The sequence below is a fragment of the Capricornis sumatraensis genome, chromosome 9 (assembly GCF_032405125.1).
Source record: "Capricornis sumatraensis isolate serow.1 chromosome 9, serow.2, whole genome shotgun sequence".
NCBI lineage: Eukaryota > Metazoa > Chordata > Mammalia > Artiodactyla > Bovidae > Capricornis > Capricornis sumatraensis.
In genome coordinates, this window is record NC_091077.1 from 68,213,810 (window position 1) to 68,228,022 (window position 14,213).

General features: G+C 41.4%; 1 pseudogene; it reads right to left on the minus strand.

Annotated features, from left to right (window-relative positions):
• Positions 1 to 4,551: 4,551 nt before the first annotated feature.
• On the minus strand, positions 4,552 to 11,324 carry LOC138086340 (plexin-A1 pseudogene; annotated as a pseudogene).
• Positions 11,325 to 14,213: the final 2,889 nt, after the last annotated feature.

Genomic DNA, 14,213 nt, shown 5'->3' on the forward strand with positions numbered 1-14,213 from the left:
TTTCTCTCTTCTCAGAGTTCCAAAGTGTCTTCAGATTCCTGCAACTGTCAGGAGGTGGACTTTCTCATTTACTTCATAAGTCTGCTAGCAACCTAAGGGTTTACAATTTTAGAGAGATCAAGTAGAAAGAAAAGATACATGTTTCAATTTTTCTTACAAAGGTATCACAACCAAATTGCTGTAAGTAATAATTAGTTTAAGGGGAAAGGTTTCCTTATATCTGGAAAACAGATTTAAAACAGTAATATTTCAGACCAAAAAACCCCATAAAATCTATATCCATGTTCATCAGTTCACTCAGTCCTACATAACTAATTCTTGATCTTTTGTTAACAGTTTTATAAAGCTTTTAAAAGCCTGCACTTGTCAAAAATCCTTTCTGTGAAATTTCTTGAAAACGAAGCATTTTTGCAAAGGCATCAGGATCAAACAATAACTGTCAATGAACAACAAAGATTTTTAAATACATGGTTAAAGATCCGATTGTGATGCAATTAAAAAAGAAACTTCTTTCCTGCTGTGACAGAACATTTTAAGATAATCATCAGAATTAAGACTAATAACATTTTATTATGACATACCAGATTCTTAGGAATTCCAATAATTTCCAGAGTATCTAAAACATTTCTGGCCCACCCCTGTACAATAGAGCCTAAGGATGTTTATCACCATCCATTTGAAATGCTTCCCATGTAGTTTGAAGTGAAAATGAAATTGCTCCATCGTATCCGACTTTTTGTGAACCCCCCGGACGGTAGCCCACCAGTCTTCTCCATCTTTGGGATTCTCCGGGCAAGAATACTGCAGTGGGTTGTCATTTCCTTCTCCAGGGTATCTTCCTGACCCAGGAATTGAACCCAGGTCACCCACATTGCAGGCAGACACTTTAACCTCTGAGCCACCTGGGAAGCCTTCCACATGCAGTTTAACATAGGATATAAGCCTAGTTGTGGATGTGACTGGTGATAGAAGCAAGGTTCAATGCTGTAAAGAGCAATATTGCATAGGAACCTGGAATGTTAGGTCCATGAATCAAAGCAAATCCAAAGATGTCAAACAGGAGATGGCAAGAGTGAATGCTGACATTCTAAGAATAAGTTCAGTTCACTTCAGTCGCTCAGTCGTGTCCGACTCTGCGTTGAACTGCAGCACACCAGGCCTCCCTGTTCACCACCAACTCCCGGAGTTCACCCAAACTCATGTCCATTGAGTTGGTGATGCCATCCAGCCATCTCATCCTCTGTTGTCCCCTTACCTCCTGCCCCAATCCCTCCCAGCATCAGAGTCTTTTCCAATGAGTCAACTCTTCACATGAAGTGGCCAAAGTACTGGAATTTCAGCTTTAGCATCATTCCTCCCAAAGAACACCCAAGGCTGATCTCCTTTAGAAAGGACTGGTTGGATCTCCTTGCAGTCCAAGGGACTCTCAAGAGTCTTCTCCAACACCACAGTTCAAAAGCATCAATTCTTTGGCGCTCAGCTTTCTTCACAGTCCAACTCTCACATCCATACATGACCACAGGAAAAACCATAGCCTTGACTAGACAGACCTTTGTTGGCAAAGTAATGTCTCTGCTTCTCAATATGCTATCTAGGTTGGTCATAACTTTTCTTCCAACGAGTAAGCATCTTTTAATTTCATGGCTGCAATCACCATCTGCAGTGATTTTGGAGCCCAGAAAAATAAAGTCTGACACTGTTTCCACTTTTCCCCATCTATTTCCCATGAAGTGATGGGACCAGATGCCATGATCTTCATTTTCTGAATGTTGAGCTTTAAGCCAACTTTTTCACTCTCCTCTTTCACTTTCATCAAGAGCTTTTTAGTTCCTTTTCACTTTCTGCCATAAAGGTGGTGTCATCTAAGTATCTGAGGTTATTGATATTTCTCCCAGCAATCTTGATTCCAGCTTATGTTTCTTCCAGTCCAGCGTTTCTCATGATGTACTCTGCATATAAGTTCAATAAGCAGGGTGATAATATACAGCCTTGATGTACTCCTTTTCCTATTTGGAACCAGTCTGTTGTTCCATGTCCAGTTCTGCCTGTTGCTTCCTGACCTGCATATAGGTTTCACAAGAAGCCGGTCAGGTGGTCTGGTATTCCCATCTCTTTCAGAATTTTCCACGGTTTATTGTGACCCACACAGTCAAAGGCTTTGGCACAGTCAATAATGCAGAAATAGATGTTTTTCTGAAACTCTCTTGCTTTTTCAATGATCCAGCAGACGTTGGCAATTTGATCTCTGGTTCCTCTGCCTTTTCTAAAACCAGCTTGAACATCAGGAAGTTCACAGTTCACATATTGCTGAAGCCTGACTTGGAGAATTTTGAGCATTACTTTACTAGCGTGTGAGATGAGTGCAATTGTGTGGTAGTTTGAGCATTCTTTGGCATTGTCTTTCTTTGGGATTATACCCTCCAAATCCACCCAAGCTGTTGCAAATGGCAACACTGTGCATGTATATATACACACTGTAACTTCTTTATCCTATCATGTTTATGGACAATTAGGTTGATTTCCGATCTTGGCAACTGTAAATAAAGCTGCTATGAATATTGGGGTGCATATATCTTTTTGAATTATTGCTTTTTCATGGGGGGGGGATATATAACCAGGAGTGGAATTGCTAGGTCATACCATAGTCCCATTTTTAGTTTTCTTATGAACCTCCATACTGTTTTCCACTAAGGCTGCACTAATTTACATTCCCACCAACAGTGTACAAGGGTTCTCTTTTCCCCATATCCTTGCCAACATTTGGTTTTCTTTTTTATGAAAGCCATTCTGACAGGTGTCAGGTGATACCTCATTGTGGTTTTGACGTTTCGATTTGCATTTCCCTGAAGAGAAGCAATGTCAAACATGTGCCTGTTGGCCATCTGCATGACCCCTTTGGAAAAATGTCTACTCAGGTCTTCTGTCCATCTTGTAACATGGTTGTTCTTTTGATGTTGAGTTGTATGAACTGTTTATATATTTTGGATATTAGCCCTTTATTAGTCATATCATTTGCAAATAATTTCTACCTCTCATTATGATGCCTTTTGGTTTTGTGATGGTTTCCTTTGTTGTGCAAAAGCTTTTAATTTTAATTGGCTCCAATTTATTTTTGTTTTTATTTCTCTTGCTTTAAAAGGAGCAGATGCAAGAAAACATAGCTACTTTTTTTTTTTTAATGTACAGGTTTTCTAATTCAACATGTATTCTCTTCCTTGCTGACTGCAACATGGGAAGACCCAACCTCCAGACCCTCTGGTCACTGCATCCTGTTGCCAACCAGGCCATTGGGTATGACCTGAGACCTCGACGCTCCCAGCTGCCTGAGCAAACTAAGCAGGAGTCCATTATTTCCCTAAAAAATGAGCAATGGCCCCCAGATGTTCCCTTGATGCAAGGGGCCAGCATGCTGTTGGGGAGCCAGAGTGAAGCCTCTGAAAGTTAGGGCTGGGTCAGGGAGTGGGGAGGAGGGTGGTCATGACTACTCCTGGGACCTTTACAGCTGAGAGCTCAGCCTGAGGCAGGGCTGGTGGGGGATGGTGAGGGGGAATAAATGAGATAAACTTACACTCATGACCAGGAGGCCCAGGCCCCAATAGCTCCCAGAGGCACAACCCCGAGGACAGAACAGGAAGTCACTTGGGCCCTGGGTGGAGTCATCCTGCAACCGGTCCATAGGATGCATCCCGGGCCTCTCTCTGGGTGAGGTCGATGTGTCACTCCAACTTTAGCCATGGACAGCATGTGTTGAATCAAGAGGATGGTGGTTGTGGGTGTGTAGCAGTGAGCATAGGGGTGCTGAAACATAGCAGGTGGGGGGTGATGGCCCAGACAGACTTTAGCTCATCATGAGCCCTGGGCATTCACTCTCCTCACCTGGGCCACCAGTGTGGCCCCCGTCCTCAGACTCTGCCCAGGAAGCCATGCACAGCTGAACCCTCCAAGTCCATGGGCCTAGCCCTGGCATTGGCAACCTGGTCTCTCCCTCCCAGAAGGTCCAGCCTCACCTCCAGAGCCTTAAGTAAGGTGAAGTCACTCAGTCATATTCAATCTTTGTGACCTATGAGGCTATGAGGCTCCTCTGTACATGCAATTTTCCAGACAATAGTACTAGAGTGGATTGCCATTTCCTCCTCCAGGGGATCTTCCCAACCCAAGGATCAAACCCGGTTCTCCAGCATTGTAGACAGACGCTTTACCATCTGAGCCACCAGAGAAGACACCTTATTGTCCCAAGAAGGCCCCTGGTCACACCTGGTTTCCCCAACCCCATGGCAAGCAATTCTGGGCATGGAGGGTGCTTCATGCATCATCTCATCCACACCAATTAAGAACTGGGACCCTGGCAGGCTCCAACGGGGCTAGTGCCAAGGGGACCAGGACTGGACACATGGCCCCTAGCACAGGGCACCTGGCACAGTTGGGACCAGGCCTCTTCTACAGATCTCCCAGCTCTGGCTACTAAATAAGGGCCAGCCCCAAATTCACTCAAGTCCCCCTGGTCAGATGGTCATATGCCAATGACTCAGCTACTCAGGGGTACAGTGTCTACTACTTGCTCCAGCTTGCTCCACAGCAGCTGCCACCAGGTCTGCTTATCCTTCTCCAGGGCTGTGTCGGGGTCTCGCCCTTGTACTTGGTGATGTAAGAGTCGATCTCATGCAGGACACTCACGCTATTGAATTGACTCAGGTCCAAGGTGAGATATGCACTGTGTCCTGGTAGCTGATGGCAGGTCATCTTGGTGATGTAGGCATAGTAAATCTCCACCTAGCTCTCGAAGCTAAGGATGTCCTTGGTGTAGAGCAGCTTCTGGGAGGAAAAGTCCTTGCCCAGCTTGTGCTCAGATGTGGACCAGGAGTCCATGAAGGCCTAGGCCACCACTGACAGGCAGGTGTCAGTGCTGCTGCTCTTGTAGATGTTGAATAGGACCTGTTGGTTCTTGATCATGTTCAACCAGGGGCACGGGAGCAGGCAGTTTTTCTTCCAGGTGTGATGCATATCTGCATCGTGTATCTGGTGCTGAGCGGCCTGCTCGTCCAGGAAATCAAACATGTACTCGATGGCCAGCAGCAGGGCTGAGCCCCAGTGATGCTGAAGATGGTTTGGAACAGGGCATCCATGAACTTCTGTAGCATGCCCTGGATGGCCAGAAGCCACATCAGGAAGTTCTTGAAGACTGTCTTGCTGCCCCAGTCGCCACTCAGCTGTTCCAGGTGGTCATGGTTGTTGACCAGGAACACTGCTACTTTTTATATCGAAGAGTGCTCTGCCCATGTTTCCCTCTGGCAGTTCTATGGTTTCTGGTCTATGTATGTCTTTAACCCATTTTTGTATGTGATATTGAGTGAGTGAGTGAGTGAAAGTCACTCAGTCGTGTCCAACTCTTTGCGATCCCGTAGACTGTATAGTCCATGGAATTCCCCAGGCCAGAACACTGCAGTGGGTAGCCTCTCCCTTTTCTGGGGATCTTCCCAACCCAGGGATTGAACCCAGATCTCCCACATTGCAGGCAGATTCTTTACCAGCTGAGCTATCATTCTTCTACCTGAAGCTGTCCAGTTTTCCCAGCACCATTTTTTGAAGACTGTCTTTTCTCCATTGTCTATTCTTGCCTCTTTTGTCATGGATTAATTGACCAAAAGTATATGATTCTGAATTCTCCATCCTCGTCCATTGATCTGTGTTTCTATTGAGTGAGTACCATAATGTTTTGATCATTGTAGCTTTTGTAATATAGTCTGAAGTTGGGGAATGGGATTTCTCCACCTCTGTTCTCTTTCTCAATATTGTTTTGGCCTTTTGGGTCTTTTGTATTTCTACATAAATTTCCACATAAATATTCTAGGAATTTTATTCTTTCTGAGGTACGCTGTTTTTAAAAGATTCAGTACAGGTCTTGATTTAGGGTCAGACTTTAGGCCTGAAAAGTCATATGAACTTTGAGACTGTTTATACAAGAAGGGACTTTAGCTGTCTGGGGCCAATCCTCTTGATACATATGTGAATAAACTGAGGACCAGAAAGAAATAGACGAGAGGACCCACAGAAGTCACTCGGGACCAATGCAGAAGTGAAAGCCAGGTTCAGTTACCCCTATTCCACTGTTCCTCTTCCTCAACAAACAGTATTTCACCAATGTTTTTTGTTGTTGTTGTTTGAAACACTCAGCTTGTAAGATCTTAGTTCACCAACCAGGGATATAAACCCACAGCCTCTGCAATCAAAGCTCAGAGTCCTAACCAGTGGACTGCCAGGGAATTCGCATTTATTTCACCAAATATTCATCAAGCATCCCATACTAAGCAATGGAACATTTTAAGTAGATAAAGCAAACCCACAATCTCCACCTTTGAAAGTTTAGGAAAACAAGCCTACTTTCAGTATGAATGAAGTCATCATAGGAAACAAGCTGCTGGTTACCAAAGGGGAAGGTGGGAGATAAACTACGAGTATAAAGTTAGATACACACTCAGTCAGTTCAGTTGCTCAGTTGTGTCCAACTCTTTGCAACCCCATGAATCACAGCATGCCAGGCTGCCCTATCCATCACCAACTCCTAGAGTTCACTCAAACTCATGTCCATCGAGTCAGTAATGCCATCCAGCCATCTCATTCTCTGTCGTCCCCTTCTCCTCCTGCCCCCAATTCCTCCCAGCATCAAGGTCTTTTCCAATGAGTAAACTCTTCACATGAGGTAGCCAAAGTATTGGAGTTTCAGCTTCAGCATCAGTCCTTCCAATGAACACCTAGGACTGATCTCCATTAGGATGGACTGGTTGGATCTCCTTGAGTCCAAGGGACTCTCAAGAGTCTTCTCAAGCACCATAGTTCAAAAGCATCAATTCTTCGGCACTCAGCCTTCTTCACAGTCCAATTCTCACATCCATACATGACCACAGGAAAAACCACAGCCTTGACTAGATGGACCTTTGTTGGCAAAGTAATATCTCTGCTTTTCAATATGCTATCTAGGTTGGTCATAACTTTTCTTACAACGAGTAAGTGTCTTTTAATTTCATGGCTGGAGTCATCGTCTGTAGTGATTTTGGAGCCCAAAAAAATGAAGTCTGACACTGCTTCCACTGTTTCCCCATCTATTTCCCATGAAGTGATGGGACCAGATGCCATGATCTTATAGTTCTGAATGTTGAGCTTCAAGCCAACTTTTTCACTCTCCTCTTTCACTTTCATCAAGAGACTTTTTAGTTCCTCTTCACTTTCTGCCAAAAAGGTGGTGTCATCTGAGTATCTGAGGTTATTGAGATTTCTCCCAGCAATCTTGATTCCAGCTTGTGCTTCTTCCAGCCCACGGTTTCTCATGAGGTACTCTGCATATAAGTTAAATAATCAGGTTGATAATATACAGCCTTGATATACTCCTTTTCCTATTTGGAAACAGTCTGTTGTTCCATGTCCAGTTCTAACTGTTTTTTCCTGACCTGCATAGATTTCTCAAGAGGCAGGGCAGGTGGTCTGGTATTCCCATCTCTTCCAGAATTTTCCAGTTTCGTGTGATCCACACAGTCAAAGGCTTTGGCACAGTCAATAAAGCAGAAAGATGTTTTTCTGGAACTCTCTTGCTTTTTCCATGATCCAGCGGATGTTGGCAATTTGATCTCTGGTTCCTCTGCCTTTTCTAAAACCAGCTTGAACACCTGGAAGTTCATTGTTCACGTATTGCTGAAGCCTGGCTTGGAGAATTTTGAGCATTACTTTACTAGTGTGTGAGATGAGTGCAATTGTGTGGTAGTTTGAGCATTCTTTGGCATTGCCTTTCTTTGGGATTGGAATGAAAACTGACCTTTTCCAGTCCTGTGGCCACTGCTGAGTATTCCAAATTTCCTGGCATATTGAGTGCAGCACTTTCACAGCATCTTTCAGTATTTTAAATAGCTCAACTGAAATTCCATCACCTCCACTAGCTTTTTCGTAGTGATGCTTTCTAAGGCCCTCTTGACTTCACATTCCAGGATGTCTGGATCTAGGTGAGTGATCACACCATCATGATTATCTTGGTTGTGAAGCTCTTTTTTGTACAGTTCTTCTGTGTATTCTTGCCACCTTTTCTTACTATCTTCTGCATCTGTTAGGTCCATACTATTTCTGTCCTTTATGGAGCCCATTTTTGCATGAAATGTTCCCTTGGTATCTCTGATTTTCTTGAAGAGCTCTCTGCTGCTGCTACTGCTGCTAAGTTGCTTCAGTCGTGTCTGACTCTGTGTGACCCCACAGATGGCAGCCCACCAGGCTCCCCAATCCCTGGGATTCTCCTGGCAAGAACACTGGAGTGGGTTGCCATTTCCTTATCCAATGCATGAAAGTGAAAAGGGAAAGTGAAGTCGCTCAGTCGTGCCCAACTCTTAGCGACCACATGGACTGCAGCCCACCAGGCTCCTCCATCCATTGGATTTTCCAGGCAAGAGTACTGGAGAGGGGTGCCATTGTCTTCTCGGGAAGAGATCTCTAGTCTTTCCCATTCTGTTGTATTCCTCTACTTCTTTGCATTGATCGCTGAAGGCTTTCTTATATTTTCTTGCTATTCTTTGGAACTCTGCATTCAGATGCTTATATCTTTCCTTTTCTCCTTTGCTTTTCGCTTGTCTTCTTTTCACAGCTATTTGTAAGGCCTCCTCAGACACCTTTTTTGCTTTTTTGCATTTCTTTTCCATGGGGATGGTCTGATCCCTGTCTCCTGTACAATGTCATGAACCTCCATCTATAGTTCATCAGGCATTCTATCATATCTAGTCCCTTAAATCTATTTCTCACTTCCACTGTATATCATAAGGGATTTGACTTAGGTCATACTTGAATAATCTAGTGGTTCTCTTCACTTTCTTCAATTTAAGTCTGAATTTGACAATAAGGAGTTCGTGATCTGAGCCTCAGTCAGCTCCCAGTCTTGTTTTTGCTGACTGTATAGAGTTTCTCCATCTTCGGCTGCAAAGAATATAATCAATCTGATTTCAGTGTTGACCATCTGGTGATGTCCATGGGTAGAGTCTTCTCTTGTGTTCTTGGAAGATGGTGTTTGCTATGACCAGTGTGTTCTCTTGGCAAAACTCTATTAGCCTTTGCCCTGCCTCATTCCGTACTCCAAGGCCAAATTTGCCTGTTACTCCAGGTGTTTCCTGACTTCCTACTTTTGCATTCTAGTCCCCTATAATGAAAAGGACATCTTTTTTGGGTGTTAGTACTAAAAGGTCTTGTAGGTCTTCATAGAACCATTCAACTTCAGCTTCTTCAGCATTTCTGGTTGGGGCATAAGCTTGAATTACTGTGATATTGAATGGTTTGACTTGGAAACAAACAGAGATCATTCTATCGTTTTTGAGATTGCATCCAAATACTGCATTTCAGACTCTTTTGTTTTTATAGTAGTGTGTGTGTGTGTGTGTGTGTGTGTGTGTGTGTGTGTTTAACAGATACACACTACTATACATAAAATAGACAGGCAACAAAGATTTACTGTATAGCATAGGAAACTGGTAACTTAGATGGTAAAGAATTCGCCTGCAAGCAAGAGAGCCAGGGCAGATACCTGCCTTGGGAAGATTGCCTGGAGAAGGGAATGGCTACCCACTCTCAGTATTCTTCCCATGGACAGAAGAGCCTGTCAGGCCACAGTCCATGGAGCTGCAAAGAGGCAGACAAGACTCAGTGACTTACATTTCACACTATAGGGAACTATATTCATTATTTTGCAATAAACTATAATGGAAAATAATCTGAAATACATCCACACACATACATGTGAATCACTTTGCTATAAACCTGAAACTAACATAATACTGTAAATCAACTGTCCTTCAATTAAAATAAAGGCGTCAAGTTACATTGTGCCCCAATATAATTTATATACCTCTCTCACATATAATGCCATGTCCATAGATGTTCCAGTTTTTGAAGTTGTGAGTGAGAGGATGTCAGAAAATGGAATGTGAGCTAAGTGAGCTCCTGCTCACACTGCTAGAGGGCACTGCCTAGTGTAAAACAGACCATCTCCCCAAGTTATGAGATGATGTGTCCTTTTTCTTCCTCCCCAAAACCAAAACAATGTTTTCTACTTAAAAACACTGACATCAGAAATTTGTTTGGGGATAAAAATTTCACTTTTAGCTATGTGCCTTGCTGCATTGTCACATGATTGTAAGTCATTTCCTCTGCATCCATTTTAGGGAAGATGGGTGGATCAGAAAACAAAAATACATGATAGCACTGGGCTTTCATCAGATAAAGTTAAGGGAATTTTCTGAAGGACTCAGTACTCTTCCAAACCAAGCCCACAGCAAGACTCGGGCACCAGTTGAACTCCCGTGCTAGTAGAAGTTATTCAAAATGTATGCTGAGCGTTGTCAAAAGTTTTGTCAAGGCACTGCATTTGCAGTGAGCATTGGGACTTACCACACTGACAACAGAACCCTCTGTTTGGTAACTACCTATGTTGCTAAAGAATGTTGACATTTTAAAATTTCAAAACTTCAAATGTCAAAAATCAAAAATGAATTATTTTGAGTGAAAGGAACACTATTGAAATAAATTGCTTTCAAAAATGACTGCCTTGAGAAAAAAACATACATTTAGTAATATGCTGAATGGTATATTTCTTTAAAAATATACTATTGTTCTATTGTCATGATACTTAAAATACAATCACATCCTTTGACACAACAATTCCATGTCCACAATCATAAATGTTGGAAGTATACAAATGCACATAGGTTTTGGTATATTTGAAATGCAGAAGAAAAAAAAAACACTAAACATCTATGTGTGGGGAAGTGACTTAATAGATTAAGCACATTTGTTCTATGTAATACTACATAGCTGTCTAAGTAAAGGCTGCTGTCCCATTCTCACAGGGAATGAGCCTCTGTAAGTAACGGAAAAAATTAGGTTACCATGTGTGTGCATGAGTGAGAGAGACAGAAAATAAGAGAATAACCCAGAACTTTGGTAAATCTAGAGCCACTATCCACATGTGGCTATTGAGCACTTAAAAAGTAACTGGTCAGAATGTAGATGTCCTCTAAATGGAAAATACTCACTGAACTGTGAAGACCTATAATGAAGGGAAAAAAAAAAAAAACAAAACACTGCATTTCTACTGGACAGTGCTGACCTAGGACTATTCCTGGGAAGTAGGACTGGGGAAAATTTTTGATGGAGAGGACAGGAAATAGGCATTTCCACTTTTAATTACTTTCAGAAAGCACTTAATTTAAAATTTTAAAAATCACAGTAGGAATCCAAGCAAACTTTATAGTTTAGTCAATATTATGGGTCAGTCTTAATTTCTTACTTTTCACAAATGGTACCATGGTTATGTAAGCTGGTAACCAAAAAAACAAAAAGCAAAAATCTGCTGAATACAGGAATTCTGTACTATCATTGCAATTTTTCTGGAAATCTCAAATTATTTCAAAATAAAAACCTAAAAGAAAAAAATGAGGGAAACAAGCACTCTAACAAGATGTATCTTCTGCTTAGAGGTTCTTACTTGGAGTCTCAAAGTACTTACTATAAAGTAACTCACCTACCCACAGTTCCTTGTAAACAGCTTTGCTTGAAACAAGGCAGCTAGGATTACTAAATATCATATTCCTTAGCTCCCACCTGAAATTCCATCAGTTCAGAAAACTCCCTTCTCCTTTGGTGACTAGGTACCAGGCTGCTGCTTAGGTACCAGGAATTTTTGCTGGAGTAGGAGGCTTGCTCAGAGAACAGGAAAAGTGCCACCTCTCCAAGGAATTCACTGAGGCCTGAGCAGCTAGAAGTTTTCAAAGCCCCTTCGCTTGCTCCTTGCTCCCTCATCGGCTCCTTTGCTTCAGCCCTCAGACTAAACGAACACTAAGGTCAAAAGATTTTTGCTAAGATCTCATCATGAACTTTGAGATTTAAAAAATGAATCAAAAATCAGTATTATTAGTATAACAACCTTCACCTATATTTATACAGGTGTTACTTTATACTTAAACGTTTCTAGAACAAGAACTAAACTCAGCATGCAAATGAGTAGGAATGGCAGGTAAAACTAGATAACAAAATTTAAAACAGATTTGATATAGATATATAGGTATATGGTTATTTAAGAACTGGCCAAATGAAGATAAATTTAAACACTGCATTGGAGTGTAAAATACTTTCATTTTATGAAGTAGGTTTAAAAGGCATGAAATGTAGACATCACAAAAGACAACATGTCAGATTGTCATAAAGCATCTTGTTAAGTATAGACTATAAAGCTGTAACAAAATATTTTCCAAAGGTGACCCACCCACAAAACAATTATATTAAAAATAATGTGGATATTTAAACAGACATTCTACCATCACAACCACACCTGAAAAACTTAAATAATTTTTTTAAACATCACTACTTTCTCTGGAAAAAGAGTCACACCATAAGCAGAAGGAGCTTGACTAAGAATTATGAAAGAAAACTGCTACTATGTAAATGAGTGACCTTTATAATTACAGGCAATACAACTGAAAAAAAGATGTAGAGGATCTAGAATCTTGAAAGTCACATTTCTAACGCATTCTCTGCTACACAGCTTTTCCACTGAAAACTGGCTAAAATCTGAGCTCCCTTAAGCTTGAGAACTCTCCAACCCAGTCTCCCAGCTGCCTCTCTCCTTTTCCCCTTTCCAGCTGCGTTCCAGAAAAGAATGATGAAAATCTTTAAAATTACAGATCTAGGGCATCTCTACTTACCTCTGGAAAGACTTTCTCAATAGAAATCTGGGGACAAAATTAATTTGTATTCAGTTAAAAAAATGCAAACTTATATGAAAGTCAAATTTAAATGGGAATAAGCATAAGGGGATGTTCCCAAATAAATGAATGACAAGTCAAACCACTTGGAATTTCTGCCTTGGGAATTCTAACACTAAAAGTGACAGGCAGATAAAACGTGGCAAGATCTTAAATTTTCAGTCTGAAAAGATCAGGGAACCTCTTCGGACCCTGTGGCTGTCTATGGCAGAGATCTAGGAAAATTTCTAAGGCACTTCTAACACATCCAATCTTTCTATATTGTTTTTAATTAAGTTACCACTTGTCATCACCCAGACACTTTGGGGGTTCCTTGATAGTTTGTTATCTTTCTGCCATCTTCCTCATTACAAATCACTGATACAGAGTTGATCCTACCCTGAAAACCAGGGTCCCAATCCCTGCTGGAACCACTCCTGACACATCTAGAGTGATGCTACACACTAGCACTGGCTGTGACCCTGAACTTATCCAAAGTCTTCATTTCTCTCTATGACAAGGAGGGTGGACAAGAAAACATTGCGATCATACTTAAATTTCTTTATTACAAAAATATGGAAAAATGATTAAAACAGTTATAGAAGCACATAAAAGGAAAAAGTGAAACTCTTTTCACTATTTGTCCCTGTGAAATAACTATATTTAGAATATGCTTCTGGAATATTTTACAGTAAAATAAGAAAATCATACTATTCTAGAACCTTTTTTTTTTTTTTTATTAGCAACATAGATTTCTCCTTTGACAAGTAACACAAGCTCTCTGAGACTAGGGATTTTGTCTGTTTCCTTCACTGCTGTATTTCTGGGAACTAAAACTCTGTCTGGCACAAAGTAGGTGCCAAAAAATGTTCACTGAATGAATGAATGAAATCCTCCTTCCTGTCAGATTAGTGAGAAATTCCATGAGGTCAGGGATGTGTCTATTTGGTCTCTGTGATCCCAGCACCAAAGTACCTGGCACAAGGTAAGCACTTAGTATCTGTTGAACTAGCAAAACAACTCAATGATGAAACCACCTAATTTTATTTTTTTAGCTGTTCCAGTGTGTTAGCAATACCACCTAACCAGCTATTCCCCAATTCATGGAAAAAGTCTCTCACAAACACTGTTGCAATAGTTGTTCTTATATATATATCCTATTTAAAGATTTTTTTAGGATAAGAATCCCTTTTGTGGGGCAATCATTGACCTGGTTTAAACGTGTTTGAAACCTCTTCCCTCTAGAATTTCATAAATTAAAAACACTTAAGATTAATTTTTCAATTAGTTTAAAAGCCACTGCCTGGAACTCTCCAAAATGATCTCCCTTTCAAATCTCCAGTAGAAAACCAATGCTTCCCAATCCTGTCTAGATGCAGCCTGAACTGTGTAACAAACCAGCTGCCAGCATCCTCAGTGACCAACAACTCCTGCATGCAACACAGTAGCACTTTA